This window comes from Rhinolophus sinicus, linkage group LG05 (genome assembly GCF_036562045.2).
Source record: "Rhinolophus sinicus isolate RSC01 linkage group LG05, ASM3656204v1, whole genome shotgun sequence".
NCBI classification, from domain to species: Eukaryota; Metazoa; Chordata; class Mammalia; order Chiroptera; family Rhinolophidae; genus Rhinolophus; species Rhinolophus sinicus.
In genome coordinates this window covers 40,260,542-40,277,098 of record NC_133755.1, presented here as the reverse complement: position 1 = coordinate 40,277,098, position 16,557 = coordinate 40,260,542, and the positions used below count along the sequence as shown (strand labels likewise).

The following is a 16,557-nucleotide window of genomic DNA, read 5'->3' as shown; positions in this document are numbered from 1 at the left end:
AAAGTGAAACCTAAGTGCTACTTTTTTTATTTCTACAATTTAATTATACGCTTTATCAATGTTTCAGGTGAGTAAGAAGGACTACCATCTTTTATATGTTCATTTATCCTGTTTCCCACACAAAATGTTTAGTTTTGGAATATATATCAGGTGATATTCAGGCATAATGATGGAGTAAAATATTATGATTCTTCTAACACAAGAAGTTAGAAATGAAGAGACTTCACTCACTTTTTCTTTCTTTTTTTTCTCATTAGAAGACCCTTGATTGCTAACTTCTCGTTGCCAAATAACAAACTATCCAGGTATCCTTTGTAACAACAAACAAGCATTATTTTCTTTTCTCTTCCTTATGATCATTAGTAACTTTAAGATAATTAATCAATTATTATCATCTATAATACATAGCCTTAACTACTTGAGCATTCTTATATTTGATAAAATTATCTGCTAGCCTTCAGAAACTTGACAGGTACGCATTTGATAAGTCTTTATAGTTCCATGGCAAGTGTATGTCATTACTAGTGAATGATTTCACAATTTGTAACAGCACCACATCATTTTGAGATCTTAAACCTTAGGCATTCTCCTTTGAGTCTCCCCTTACTCATCATGTTCATTGTCAGTTTTCTGGTGACACAAATGCTTGCCAAACCACGGTGAAAATACCTGAGTTTATCTTGCTCTAAATGCCTAGGAAAACCTGAGCTGTACTTGTATGGCATTGTTATTGATGAATCACTTTTACAGGTTTTTCGACTTTTTTCTGGTTGAGTCTGAAATGAGAGATGGAAATCAGGGACCTATCAGGCACATCACAAAAGTGAGACATTTTCTATTATAGGATATACATATAGTAGTAAGGAGATTGTTGAGCACAAAGGGAAATTCAGATAAAATTCAGGTACTTTATATTCCTGAAATGGAACCTTGGCTAGATATGATTTTTATGGGTTTGAAGTTGAGCTCTTCCCCATATCTTCAGGCAAATGATTCCCATGTATATATGGTTTGCTTTTTATTGTGGTTGATATAGTATTTGTAATATTAAAACATCACTTACATCCTAAAATTTTATGATGTAGTTTTAAACTGCAGAGTACAGGAATTATAATCATACCCCCAAAACAAGCAGTTATTGCTGAGAAACAGTAATAACATTCAAGCATGCCAGTTAATTTAAATGGAGTAGGTATATTTTTCTTAACACCTAATAGATGATCCCAAGTAGAATACAATCCACATATGTTAAATTCTTGATTAAGCCCTATATTTTGAGCTTTTCTTCACATTCTTGTTTTATGTCTACTCTAAGATAGAAATAACTTTACTTCAAAGGTTAAACATTTTCAGAAACCATTTCAGTTTTACATACACTTAAAATTTCTAAATATTTAAGAATTACATAAATGTAAACTTGTTTCTTTACAAAATTTGTTTCACAAGAGCAGATAACACATTACTACCTTCAACTGTACGTTTAGATGTTTTTATTTTTTAGTGTACTTTCTCCTCAATATTTCTTTCCACAGAATTTTGGAATTTTGTTCCTTCGTGTTTTGTTGAAAAGACTCTTTGCCATTATATCATGTCGTTTTCTGGTTTTATCCCTTTGTCTGAAGGCACATTGCAGCATGCCTGGTTTAAGGACTCTAGACAGCGAGCAAGAGAAAAGGATAGCCACAAGAGTATCTCTAGTCAAGGTTGAAAGAGAGCACATAGCTTTCTAAACCAAACGCAGTGAATGGGGGACATTTAGGTTATTGCCATGACAATTCTAATTGTTGGAACTTTATTCTTATTATGGTCTTTATTCAGTTGGAGTCACCTTAACAGCACACATAGTCACTTTAATTTCTGGGCTGGTTTTGGAGAACATGTAGCTAAGAATCATCATCTTTTTGTTGCGATAACAAAACACACGGTCAAGGGGGGGTCTAAATGGAATTGCATTTTATAGGCATGCAGAGATCGGTATGAAGTAAGACATGCTCTCTTCGACCCCTGGAGGCTCTCTCTAACAAATGATGGGGCTACATTTTAAATTACAGGAGATTCCAATTACTGTGAAATTATGGGGCTATGTGAGCTCCCTCTATGGGCTAATTTAACGTCTGTAAATTATATTTCTTTTTTTTTTCCCCTTCTTCCCATTTTTCCACCAACAAAGCCTCTGTGTGGCCTCTGGGACGGGGTGGCCGCCTAAGGGCCCTGAGGTTGTGCTCCTTGGAGCGTGTGCAAGATGGCTGCCCCAAGGCTGTTTGAAGCTGGCGCGTTTGAAGCTGCCGCGCGTGTTTGAAGCTACGGCATTTGAAGCTGTCGGGCTTGAAGCTGGCGCGTGTGTTTGAAGCTGCGGCATTTGATGTTGCTGAGGACGTTTGTAAATTTGAGACAGACTTTAATATTGTTAGACGGTAGGGGAGTCCTTTTCAACCCCCTTTTCATTTTTTTTTTTTTTTACTTGAACTTTTTTAAAAGTTTTATTTAACTTTTTTTTCAACTATTTTAACTACTTATGTCAGCCGAGGAATGCTGTGATTCACAGCCATTATTGTAAGGAGGCTGTTATGTATTTTTAGTGCTGCTGGGACCATAGGAATTCTTGAGTGGCTTTGACTGGATACAACAATGTGGAGAATAATCCCAACTGTGAAAAGTGCTACTGTGGCCACAGAACAGTACAGAATAATTTTGCAAAAGGCCAATCTCCTTGTTGCTTTTAGAAGAGGGCCGAGTATGCCCGCTGTTGCATTTGCAAGAATGATGAGTGTAGATGTAGAACAAATGTATGTGAATGCGTAGAAGTAGTTGGAGATGCACAGGCATAGGAATTAAAATTTGCACTTTTCTGGGAGCAAAGCATTTTCTAATTTATATCTATTATTTTTTTTCTAATTTCTACAGAAATAGAAAGAAAGATGGATGTCATTATGAAACAATACCATGAACCCTTTAGCCAATACTGCAGCAATGAATGGTGCTTTATATGGAGAGCATCTACTTTGAAAATGGGAGAGTGAAGGAAATGAGTCTTCCTTCTGTTGGGAAAGGAACTAAAACAGATGGTTATCTTGTATTCTGTAGCTTGTGATTTGGGGAACATCTTGTTTGAAGGAACCTGTGATATGAAAGTGAAAAAGATGGAAAAAATTTGGAAGGAGTCATGAGTTGTCAAATCCAGAATGGACTGGATGAGACACTTTGGTTTAAGTGCCAATAACTTTTCACTTAATTCCTAGTTTGCAGCAACATCATGCACTTGCATGCAGAGTCGGTAGAATAAGACATGTTCTATTGTTGTCTATGGTTCTCAAGCGTCTGATAGATGATTTGGGTATAGAAAGCTACTTTGGCCTGCCATCAGTTCTTTTCTTGGGAAGTAGAACGTTGCATTCGGCTAACCATCATTCTCTTGAACATTAAGTAATGGTTTCTTGATATTGGTGCTTTGTTGGGACTTGAACCCGTTTACTTACAGGTCCAACATTATTTTATTTCTTAATTGGGTAGAATACAAATTATATAACATATGCATCTGTTTTTTTTTTTTTTGTTTTTTTTTTCAGACATATTTATATATCTACCCAGGATTCAGGTATTTGGTTCAGTGTTTCATTAATTTTAACAAAGATCTGCAATTCCTTCAATTCACAGAAAAAACTGTAGTATATTAAATCCAAATCATTAAAATTGAGTTACTGCCTTTTAAACTAGACAGAACTGGGTTTTATGCTAATAAATAATTTAAGATGTGATCACTACCTATTCAGTTAAGAGTAACATGTGTCTTGCATGATGAATGTTTTGAGTGATGAAAACATTTCTAAGTCCTTCATAGAGCAGATGATCATGGACCTGTTTTCTTGTATATAATTGTTTTTAAGGATTTCCCTTCATTAGTTCAGCATTCTAATTTGGTGGGAATATAAATTTGCTAAGCATTTTCCCTTAATTGTATAGATGCATTTTCTGTTCCAACTTGTCATTATTAGCTCCTTCAATTGCATTCTTTTCAAATCGTGTCTTTTTCCATTCTGTTAGCTAATCACTTATAGTGTTAATATTTGTTCAAATTTGTATTTCAAACTTATATGAACAATATTGGCATTATTCACTGAGAACTAAGTTCTTGCAGACTATCAGACTAATGTACTAATAATGTGTTATAACAAGTCATTTTATAACTTGTAAGAAATTGAAATCTAAGTGGCAAGGGAAGTAGACAAAATTAGTGGCTCTGCACATTGGACTCTTATACTGTTTTCAGCACTTTGTTAAAAATAAACTTCATAACTCAAAGAGACAGGACATTACACACACACGAGCGCACAGGTACACATGCCCATTTATATTTGTATATTTGTTTATTTTTTTATTGTAAAATCATCCTGATCCTTAAATTTTTTTCTCATTCCTCAACTTCTGTAATACTCATTTGATCCATATTAATGCTTTTTAAAGCTTAGAGAAAAATTTTTTTATGATTTTTTCACTCTTCACTGTAATATAGTCTGTACAGTCCAGTAATCTAAATTTGATGACAAAGAACTGCTTGAGAATAATTGAACACACATGCTTAAATGAGAACCATAGGCATTTTATTATACATTTGTGTAAGCATATTCAAAGAAAAAGGATAAATGTTGAAAACTGATGTATCTTTAGGTTCAGTTAGAAACTTTTGGGAAAGTTTAATCAGTGTGGCTGCATGTTTCAAATCACTCTTGTCCCTTGCTGTTTTGTGCGAAGATATTGCTTCTTATTTTTAGAATCTTTATTGTGATTTTTTTCAGTTTTTCATTTTTGCTTTTTAAATTTTATTTAATTAAAATTAATATCAAATAACTTTTCTTTTTAATGGATTTCCGCACATACCTGCTTCTTTCAATAAGCTTTTTTAAAATAGGGGCATTAACCAAAATAATGGTTTGTCTTCCTTGGCTCTGTATCTTTCTTTCTCTCTCTCTCTAACTTGAGTGTTTTTTCCTATATCTATTTACTCTGCCTCTACTAGCATTCTCTCCCATCCTACAATGATAAAGTTTATATTTGCTTCCTGAGGTAGAAAAATGACAAGAGTAACTTCCTGAGTGGAATCCATGCTGAAACAGCTTTTTCCATTACAGAGCATCATGACCCCATTTTTTGCAACTCTCAATGACAATATTTCCATTATCGAGCTATGCCAGTGTTGTTTGGCCATTGATTCACAATATCACATAGGTTATTGATTTGATTTGTTAATAGGTATGATGTTTGGTATAACCTTACATTGTTGATTTTCCTTTTCTTTTTCTAAGTGTTTCATCAATTATCCTCTTTTTAAGGCAAATACAGATTAGAAAATTTATACTTTTGTACTTTTAAAATCAACTTTATTGAGGTATTATTTGCAAACAGCAAAATTTACCAAGTTTGAATACATAATTCAGTGAGTTTTAGCGTATTTGTATAGCCATGTAACCACCACAATTATGATATTGAACATTTTCCAAAATGTCTTTCCTACCCTTTTGAAGTCAATTTCCTGTATATACACCCTGACTCCTGGCAGCCACTGATCTTTCTTTCATTATAGTTTTGACTTTTTTAGAATTTTGTATCAATGAAATCATGGTGTGCTTTTTTTGTATCTGGCTTCTTTCACTTAGCATAATGCTTTTTTTACTCATGTTGCATAAATCAATAAAATTTTCCATGTCATTGCTGAATAGTATTGTACTGTATAGATATACCATAGTTTGTTTCCATTTACCTTTTGAGGACCTGTTCTTTCCAGTTTTTGGTAATTATGAATAAACCTGTTGGAAACATTTGCGTGCAGGTTTTTTTGAGTGAACCTAAGTTTTGATTTCTCTTGGGTAAATATCTAGACGTGGGAATGCATGGTCACATGATACACATACATTGAATTAGAAAAAAAAAGAAAAACTATTAAATTGTTTTTCAGAGTGTCTGTAGTATTTTCATTCTACCAGAAAATTGTAAGAGTTTTAGTTATGCCTCCTCCTCACCAACACTTGGTGGTATTGGCTTTTTCAGTTTTAACCATTGTAGTGAGTGTGGATATATTAATATTTCTTTACAACATGTTTTTTCAATTGCAGTAATTTACTTGTGTTTTACCAACTTTATTATTATTACTATATCTACTGGGTTGCATTATGCTTTTATTTTTTCATATATTACATTCTCTATAACCTGTTCTTTTGAAAGCTCTAAACATATTTTCATTTCTCACTTTTCCTGCTTGATAAAAGAAACTAAAATCCAAATATGAACATATAAGTAGACCAGAGTCTTAAGTGAGCATGTTAATAATTGATTTTTACATTTATTTTCTGAGAACTATGACTATAATATTTGAAGAAAGTTATATCTGACTTAGGACCCTGGGTTTTATTGGTGTTCATTTACTATCATAGAAATTACAAATAGAATTGCATATTTCTAAAATAATAGCAACCTGATTTTTTAGCAAGATTTTAAAATAAATTTTCAATATCTTCAACAACTGAAAGATCACAGTACAACTCAGCCCTGTTATTTCCTAAAATGGCTGTTTTTAATCTTTGCCTCATTAGACAGCTTAGAGAACAGTGTACCATTGTCCATTAAAAACCACTTTTATTCAATCCAGTACCTACTTACATTTGTCAGAATTGGTGATTTTTTAACCTTTTTTTTTTAGAGCACTGACTAACTGTTCTCAGATCTCTGGCTTTGTTCCCTGGATGTTAAAAAGACACATAGTCACTTTGTTAAATTCCGTCTTTAAAAATCCAGTGTAAATGAGAATCATCATCATCTCTGTCACCCTGTACTTTTCCATCTAATAATGTTTCATTTCAGTGTGTGCTAGAACTGAATTTTCTCACTAAGGCTCAGTTACTAGTTCAGAATAGTTATTTGGTTAAGTAAGCTATTTTCCACCAAAGTGTTTATATAACAATCATGTTATATAAACTGAATGCTAACAAGTTGTGTAACCATAAATTCTCTTTTATCAGAAAACCAGAAATGGTGAGTCAACTCTTATTTCAGAAAATTTTTGTGGGATGTTCTTCAAATTTTGCTTAACATATATTCATTCTCTCATGAGTTTTGTTGAGTTCTGTGTTTGAAGACAAATCAGATTTCTATAGAAATTTCCAGCTTTGTCAGTTCATAAGTAAACAATATGACACCACAATGTGAAATATAGTTGCTATTGAAATCATGAATTAATCCAACTTCTTGGGAAATTCACTTTTAGTTCATTGAAGGGCTTTCCGGTGAACAGGAGGTATTTTGTCATGTTATGTTTTCTCATAAAAACACACACTTTGTACCTTTGATTTTAAACCTGATACTATTTTAATGAATACTTTGAGGTTTTTGCAGAAAATAGATTGAATAATGAAGCTAGAGAATTGTGGATATTTTTGGTTATCTTTTACCAACACTTTTGTAAATCAATCTCATTTCCCCCATCTCAATGTTTGGTTAATAATATTAACCCAGAATGTTAAATTTTACCTTAGCAATACTGTCAAAGGATGAGAGATTGGAATCTTTTTTGATATTTAGAAGAAAAAGTTGAATGTAAAATAAGCTGATACTAGAAACAATTCAAAATTATGATTTTGGAAAATTCGCTGCAGTAATAATAGACTTATGCTTATGTTCTGCAGTTATTAAGATTGAAGTTGAAGAAACACACTTTACAAGGATTTTCTTTTAAAAGGGTTGGTATGAAAATTCAGTGGTCACCTCTGAGTTAATCAATATTCCATATTTTACAAACATTGGGTTTTGTGGATGAACTAGTTGGATTAAATACTGACTTAAATGTTTCCTCAAACCTGACATTTGTTTATTCCTTCAGATCCTTTGTATTTTGGTTTCAAGTTGATTGAGATTATTTATAGTACCTGTTCTTAGGTCATCGTTAAATATATCTAACAAATAACCAATGTGCATATCTTTACACTGGGTTTATATTTTGTTTTCTAGAAAGTCACACTGTGTTTTCTAGGGAACATGTGCTATGGATTTTTCTGGTGTCAAAAATCTCAGCAACCAGGGGTAATTCTGAGGATTTGCTTGCTCTCCAATCTCCAAAGAATTCTTGCATTTTACTCTTCTACTATAAAGGATATCTTCTTAGTCCAGCCTAAATCCCCCTTGGCATTTGCATTATGGGAACCACCACATCTGTTGTATAGTAGGGTTGAATCCAAGGGAATTGAGCTTTCCTCTTAACAGCTATTGCTCTCATTCATGCTACACAGAGGGAGGGCATTCCTGCTTTCTTCCTCACCCCAACCACATTGCCTGGCCAGGAGAGTTAATAGTGTGTGATCCAGAAAACTGATTAACTGTTTTAATATACTGTACCTTTTAAATGTGATTGTTGAAAAGTACAACATTATGGCATCATACAATTTTAAATATAAATCTTTCTGTGGGAATTTCAATATATGTGCTGTCTGAAGACTTTTGAAAAGATGAATTTCAAATTTTACTTTGAGATTGTCTCTTATTTTAAGGAAAGGAAATCCATGAGAGAATCTTAATTTACCTCTTTTACTGAATATAGATATTTGTCATATTTTACATTTGCTTATTTATTTGCCATGTTCTACTCTGCATTACTTCATTGTCCTTCTGAAAAGCTTATAGCTTATTTATTGCTTCCAAATTATGTGTGTCAGAATTGATTTTAAAATAAGTTTTTAGAATAACTTCTGTGAGTGATCTGCTCTCATGCTGTCTAAAAAGTTAGAAAATAATGAAACAAAAATATCTTGATGTAATATTAGCAAGTAAAAACACGTGGGGACTCTACAATGAAAATGGTGAAAGTTTGCTGAGACTTAAGAGACAATTTTATGAAAGATGAAATATATTAAAAGATGTCTATTTTTTCATCTTAATTCAGGGAATTTATACTATTAAAAAGGTAAGATTTTCTTCTTTTTTTTAAATATATATTTTTAACTTTTCCACAGTAAATCTAAGTTCATCTCTCAAGATGAACAGGGGCAAATAGTCAATACAATTGTCATATAGGATATAAAGCTACAATACTCAAGACAGTGTCATTTTGACAAAAAAGAATGGAATAGAAGGAAAATCTAGACAAATTCAAATATATAAAACTCTATTAAGTTGATCAACTCAATTTTAAGAAGTGGCCCAGGGATGGTTACTTAATACATGTGAGGAAAAAAGATCTATTAAATCTACTCTCATTTCATGTCATATACTAATATAAATTCTAGATGGGTTAAAGAGATAAATGTAAAATAAAAATATGAGCTCTCAGGAAACTGTAAAAAAATAGAGTTGACAGTCTGATTTAGTGATGATGAATACTCTTAAGCATGTAAAAGAAAAAAAAATCACAAAGAGAAAATCCATAGATTTGACTACATAAAAAATAATTTTTGAATAATAGCAACAACAACAACAAACCTGGTATAAAATAACCTAGAAAAAAACTATTAGGAGCAACTGTTTCAGAAACTTTGTATCTTTATGGTCAAACAACTCATACAAGTTAACGCATAAAAAAGCTAAAATACTGGTAGAAAAATGGATCAAGGACAGATTAGATGAGACACAAAAGAATTTTTAATATATTTTTAAAAAAATTTGCTGAACTTGCAATCAAAGATACAAGAGTGACAGTTAAGATTGTGAACTTGTTGCAATGATGTTGCTAACCTTTTTTTGGGATTATTCATTATGAATTTGTACCAACTGGACAAATAGTTAACCAAGTTTACTATTTGTAAGTGCTGAAAACACTGTGTGAAAAAGTTAGACGACCTGAACTTTTCACCAGCAATTTATGACTCTTGCATCACGACAATGTACAAGCTCACATGAAACTGTCTGCGAGGGGAGCTTTTAGCCAGTAAACAAGTAAATGTATTGGAACACCCTCCCTACTCTCCTGATCTGCCACCCAATGACTTCTTTCTTTACTCAAAGATAAATATTGAAAGGAAGACATTTTGATGACATTCAGGACATCAAGGGTAATACAATGACAGCTCTGATGGCCATTCCCAAAAAAGAGTTCCAAAATTGCTTTGAAAGGTGGACTAGGTGCTGGCATTAGTGCATGGTTCCCAAGGAGAGCACTTTGAAGGTGACTGTAGTGATATTCAAGAATGAGGTATGTGGCCCTTTTTCTAGGATGAGTTCGTGAACTTAATTGTCTGACCACATAGTATACTTATTGCTTTTAATTTTTTTCCCATTTGATATAGTTTCAATTTCTTCTCACATCATGATATAGTCTTCTTCTACAAATATTCAATCTTTGCATAGTATTACAGTGCATGGATATACCATGGCTTATTCAACCAAGTCCTCTATGGGCATTCAGGATGTTGAAAGTTTTTCAACTGTGACATGCTGGACACCATTGCAGATCAGATTATTTTATAAGGGTAAATTTTGAAAGGGTGGATTTGCTATATGCAAATATTTCAGGCTTTTTTTTCATGTTGCTAAACTGTTCCTCAGAAAGATTTTAACTTTTGCCTTTCTACCAGCAATGGATCTTAGCAATTATTTCTCTAATTCTTGCAAATACTAATATAAACCATTTTTCTAAGTTAAAACATTGACAATATTTTACTCTTTTACTTTGCACTTTTTGGTTACTAAACTGATGAACATTTTTTTCTGGGTTTATGGCCATTTTTATTTTGTGTGAAATTCATAATCATGTGATTTTTGCCCATTTTTCTATTGACATATTGTTACCGAACCCCAGTATTTGAGTCCATCTGCCTGCAAGTACTGCCTGAAAGAAATGCATGCACAGGAGTTTGCAATACAGAAAGGAGATAGTTTATTATAGAATTGACCAATCTGGTATGTGAGGAGCTCATGCCGTAAAATACCCAGCTCCCAGATGGTATGCAGTTTACAGATTATATAGGGCAAAGTCACAGGATACCATGGGTTAGGGGTTCAGAGTCGTGTTTGGAGCTGATTGGTCAGAGGTGAGGTAAGGGTAATGAATAGTTTCTTCAGGTCTTGAGGACAGTTCTGAGGTCTGCTCTGGTGTCCTTGTCTGGTTTCAAGGGAAAGTAGCCAAGGGGTCGTTCCACCTTTGGGCTCAAGAGCTGACAGAAAACTTAGGTCCAGATGTTATCTCTAGCCTGCCAGAGGTGCAGAGCTTGTGAACAGTAGTCTGGTCTGGGTTTTTGTCTTCTGCTGCCGCAGGGGTTACTGATTATCCAGAGGGAAAGGCTAGGTCTATGAAAGGTGTAGAGAGAGAGAGAATAAAATGATTTATAAAGCTGTTGTCATAAATCAAATCGTGAGTACCCTTGGTTTCAATATTAATCTCAGTGTTGATTTTTAAAAGTTATCTTTGTTTTTAGGATAAATATGCATTTGGATTATGTCTTTTGTTTAATACAGAGAAGTTTAAAAAATTAATTAGCTAAATCTATCAATTTTTTCTCACATGGTTTCTACTTTCAGTGTCATGATTATGAACCCTTTCCAGATACTAGGTATATATTAACTAAAATGAAAGGATATTTTGATTCATCTATTCCATTTTCCTCCAGGTTTATAGTTGAATGTTTCATTATAGAAAGCATGATCAATGGGATTTTTTTTAGCATAGAGCCTTAGAGAAAAACTGAGGACCACCTGGTTTTTAATTAAATTGAATTTGTGGAAGGATTATATTGTTAATATGACTTCCCAGTGACTTCCTTCTTAGTACTAAAAATTGGGCTCTTTGGAAGGATTGAATTACATTAAGATCCTATGGAAGTTAGACATAATTATTATTAATGTTAATGTTTTTGTGTGTAGAGACTGAATTATTCTGGGGTTGAGTAAGTATCAGTATAATCTACGCAACTCAACTGAGTTTTTGTTTTGGGAGGAAATTTGTTCCTGAAAATTTCATTAGGAGGTCAAATTAATCTAGAAGATACTGCTTTGATTTTAGAGGAGCAGAATGATTAGGTGAGAAACTCTCAGGAACTGAAGAAAGAAAGGGAAGCTTTGCAACAGTTACTAAATGAGAAAATTAAAGGCATATGATAATTGCTATTGATTGAAAGGTCTTATGGGTTCTTAGACTCAATTCTAATGTGTGGGGGGGGCTTCCCACACAGTACCAAGCAATTTTCCGACACCAGCAGGGTGCCTGCAAATTCAGCTCAATTCTACCAGAAGATAGTGTCAGATTCCACAGGTTGAGGGCTCAGTCCTACAAGACTCCTCACAGCCCACTTCAGAGGACAGTGGAAGGCTAGGTTGTTACTTATGCTTCTGAGAAACCCACTACAAATTGGAGGTTTCAGTGGTCCATTTCAACTTAGGATGCCAGTTGCAAGTCTAGGTTGTTATCTGTACTTCTCACCAACTAGCTATAAATTAGACGTTCCAACGACCTCTTTCTATAGTTAGATTAATTTGCTTGAGTGGCTCAAGAACTCAGAGAAACATTTTAGTGCTAGATCACCAGTTATAAGAAAAACACAACTCAGGAACAGCCAAATGGAAGAGATACCTAAAGCAAGTTACAGAAAAAGGGCTCGCAGCTTTCTTGGCCTCTCTAGGCATGCCTCTCTCCACATCTCCAAGTGTTCACCGACTTGATAGCTCTCTAAACCCTGTCCTTTGGGTTTTCATGGAGGCTTCATTATATAGCATGAATGATTAAATCATTGAAAATTGGCAAATTATTCCACCTCAACCCCTCTCCCCTTCCAGGAGGTCAGGGGGATGAGACTAAAAGTTCCAAGCCTCCAATCACATGGTTGGTTCCTCTAGTGACCAGCCTTCATCTTTAAGTGATTATCAGCATTTCAAAAGTAACCGCCTTAACATAACTAAAGTTAGCTTTTTCCCTCTAGTCGCTTAAGAAATTCCAATTTGGGGTTGATAACATATCTGGAAATACCTGGTATGTCAGATCAGGGATTTGTATTGAAAGACTGGGGGCAAACAGAAGGATGCAAGGAACAAGGGCTGGGGTGGGGGTGGGGAATGGATCACCCCACAGATGGCCAAGACCCACAAAGGCAAGAGCATATACCAAAACTGTATGGGGTACACTGAAGGCAACACTTGGAACTTAAACACTGACCTTTATTCATTGTGTGTGCGTGTGTATGTGTTTTCCTGATTATAATAGTAAATCACATTCCATGTAGAAAATGTGCAAGTGATAGAAAAAGCGCCTATGATAAATCACATCATACTACAATAATATTATTATGTAATAATACGATATCACCTTTATTGCTCTATCTATGGTTACATCTTTTTTATCCCCTTTTTTTGGTGAGAATTTAAGGTCTTAAATGTTATGAAATGTAGGACTTTTCAAGAACTGGAAGTTAATGACATCTATAATAACTGGGTGAGTTGTCTAGATCTAGGGAGAGAAGCATGGTACCTCAGTGCCTCAGGACTTTGTGCTTCATCTTTTGGTTCAGGCACTGCCAATAGTGCTATTTGGAGAGCTGGGAAATGTCATTTAAGGTAATGTTTTGCTGCTAGCTCAGATTTCGCCAAAAACCTTGACTCCGATTCTGCCCAGTTTGGGAACTCAAATATGGCTATCTATATGAGTATTATTGCATTAAAATAGTGGTTAATATTTTCATTTCTTCAAACATGCAAATATCATATGGAGTCCAGACATAAGGTGAGTCTAAAAGAACAGATGTCCCTAACCAATATTTTGAACCATTTATTCTCTTAGAATATTAGTTGCAAAGGTAACAATCCTTCTGGAAATTTTTGTCATGTGAGGATTTTTTGGCTATCCATAAAAATGAACTATTGCTATTATTTCTGATCTTTTATATTAAAGGAAAAAAAACTGTATTTTTGAACTTAGAACCTTTTCTTATGCTTTATAATTTATAACTAAAATTTTGAAAGGCCCAAGCTAGGTTAATGATTAAACTGTTAAAGTATGCTCCATGGGATGCTTCATATCTTACAAAGTTATTCCGTGCTAAATTTATAAGGTTCTCTTTTGTGAAGTACCACTAGAGTCATTTTCAAGTAAGCAACCTTTTAAATCTTGATTTTGCCATATGAGAATCAGTTCAGTGTCACCCAGTTCAAGGGCATATATTATAGCCAATCCCAAGTGATATAATTCACTCTTTTTCTAACACTACAGTGTATGTTCCTTTCTTTGAAAAAAAAATGCAATATATCTGATGACATATAGACCCCAGTGCAAACTTTACCACTGATGAAAGATTACTGGATAGTTTCTTAGAATGCGAGTTCTCAGAGGGCAGCTGGGAAGATGGATGTATCTTTTCAGTTCCTTTGGTTCCCTAGGAAGCTGGTGTACAGTGTGGAGATTCACCATATCTGTCTACTTCAGAGAAATGGTCATAATACTTATTTTAGTTCTCAAGTCATTACTTCTGTGCTTAGATGTGCCAGTGTGTTCACCACTGCTTATTCAGATAATGCATAGGATTCTTTTTTTTCTTTCTTTTCTTTCTCTCTCTTTCTTTCTTTCTTTCTTTCTTTCTTTCTTTCTTTCTTTCTTTCTTTCTTTCTTTCTTTCTTTCTTTCTCCTTCCTTCCTTCCTTCCTTCCTCCCTCCCTCCCTCCCTCCCTCCCTCCCTTCCTTCCTTCTTTCCTTTTCTTTTCCTCCTCCTCCTCGTCCTTCTTTCCCTCCCTCCCTCCCTCCTTCCCTCCCTCTATCCTTTTCTAACACAGCCATGCTTATTCATTTAGGTATTGTCTGTGACTGTTTTTGCTCTAAAAAAACAAAATTCAGTAGTTGAGTAGGAGACCATGTGGAATGCAAAGCCTAAAATATTCCTGTCTGGCCCTTTGCAGAAACTGTTTGCCAACCCCTGGTATAGAGGGATGGTACAGAGCATCTGATTACTGGGCCATCCACTCCTTCACCCATTCAACTAATTTCATCCAGCCAATATTTGGGGGATTTATTATATAAGCCAAAGGAAAGAAAAGAGAATCTTGACTGCCCTTCTGATAATAGGCAAACTCAATACTCTGAACCACATTACAAGTAGAAATATTTAAATTAAAAGGTAAAATAAAACTTTTAAATTACATACCTAAGAAGAAATTTTGGTTTCTTCAGAATACAAAATTAATGTGATCATGGGAATCCTGAGAGATATGATAGTACTAAAACTGACTTTTGCCTAATAGGTCTTTGCATAGCTAGTGATATTAATCTTTGGTTTGGCTATCTCTGCAAGGTGCACTTGAAACAAATCTACTGCCTACATAAGATAAGAGGTCTTTGAGGAGCCTGTCGCCTTACTCTGGTAACCCAAAGGGTTACACTTTCAGTTATAGACTGAATTAGAAATAAATTCCATAACAGGAGGAATTTCCTATACAAACTTTAGTGGTAGGTGAGGGACACCTCCGAGACTTCATAGCACAAGCTGACCTTGTTTGGATCCTAATTAATATATCCTTTGTGGGAAAACTAAAACAAAAGAAACAAATAGAAAAACCTCCTACAAAGCATTTATTTTAAAACACGACTTTATTTCTTCTCACTGAACAGCACCAACATCTTGTTCAGGCACTTTGTGGAGGTTGGCAGGTGGCCCGCATCTCTTTTGACCATCATGCAGGGAACCTTGTCATGATTGTAGATGTTTTTAATCAGAACAGGACTTTGGTTGATAGACCTTGCACTCGGGTGAGAAGGTAGGCCATGCCTGTCAAATGCATGCAGCTCATCTTCAAGTTCTCACACAGTGCCTGCCTGAGAAGTATGTCCGACAAGCCTGGCAGAAGGCAGATAGCAATACAAAGCGGGCAGCCATAAGATGGGCCTGGAGAATTGAAGCCAGAGAAAGGAAAGCCAAGATGACAGATTTTGCTGCTGTAAAGTCTCAAAGGCAAAGAAAATGAGGAAGAGAATAATCAAGTTTCAAAGTTAAGAGATTCAAAAGGCCTCACTTCTGAAAACTTCTTCCCAAAAATCACCCGCTGCCTAAGGCGCTGCAGCACCTGCTGAATAGGTTCCAGCAAAATAGATGAGCTGCAAGGAAGAAGTCTTCAACCCAGAAAGTTCTTGCCCAGAAAGCTGCAGGCCAGAAGGCAGCACCTCCAAAATACCCAGAAAGCTCCAACCCAGAAAGAACCTGCTCCAAAGGTATCTGTTAAGAAAGCATACAAACATAAAAGACGTAAAAGTAATAAAGGTTCTTTTTGACATGCTGGCAAATCTTAAAAAAAAAGAAAAGAAAAAGGACCTCATTTGATTATCTGGGTCTTTATGTAAGAAAAAAGAAGTCCACTTGGAAGGAAATTAAACTTTCACTTCTGGCCTCAAAGAATTCCCAAAGATAAAATTACAAGAGTGAATAATCAGAAAATTATACTCACATATGCACACAAGGAAATAAATCACCATGAAAGATAGCCAGCAGAAACAAGGCATAGCAATATTAAACCTGAAAAGATTTCAGAAAATGAATTTATATAGATATAAAATATAAATAAAATATTAAACAAGTGCAAATATAAATATATTTAAAATTAAAAGCTGGATAGG

At 34.5% G+C, this 16,557-nt stretch overlaps 1 pseudogene; it reads left to right on the top strand.

The window, feature by feature from the left end:
• Positions 1 to 2,628: 2,628 nt before the first annotated feature.
• Positions 2,629 to 16,215, top strand: LOC109437544 (uncharacterized; annotated as a pseudogene).
• The last annotated feature ends 342 nt before the right edge of the window (positions 16,216 to 16,557 follow it).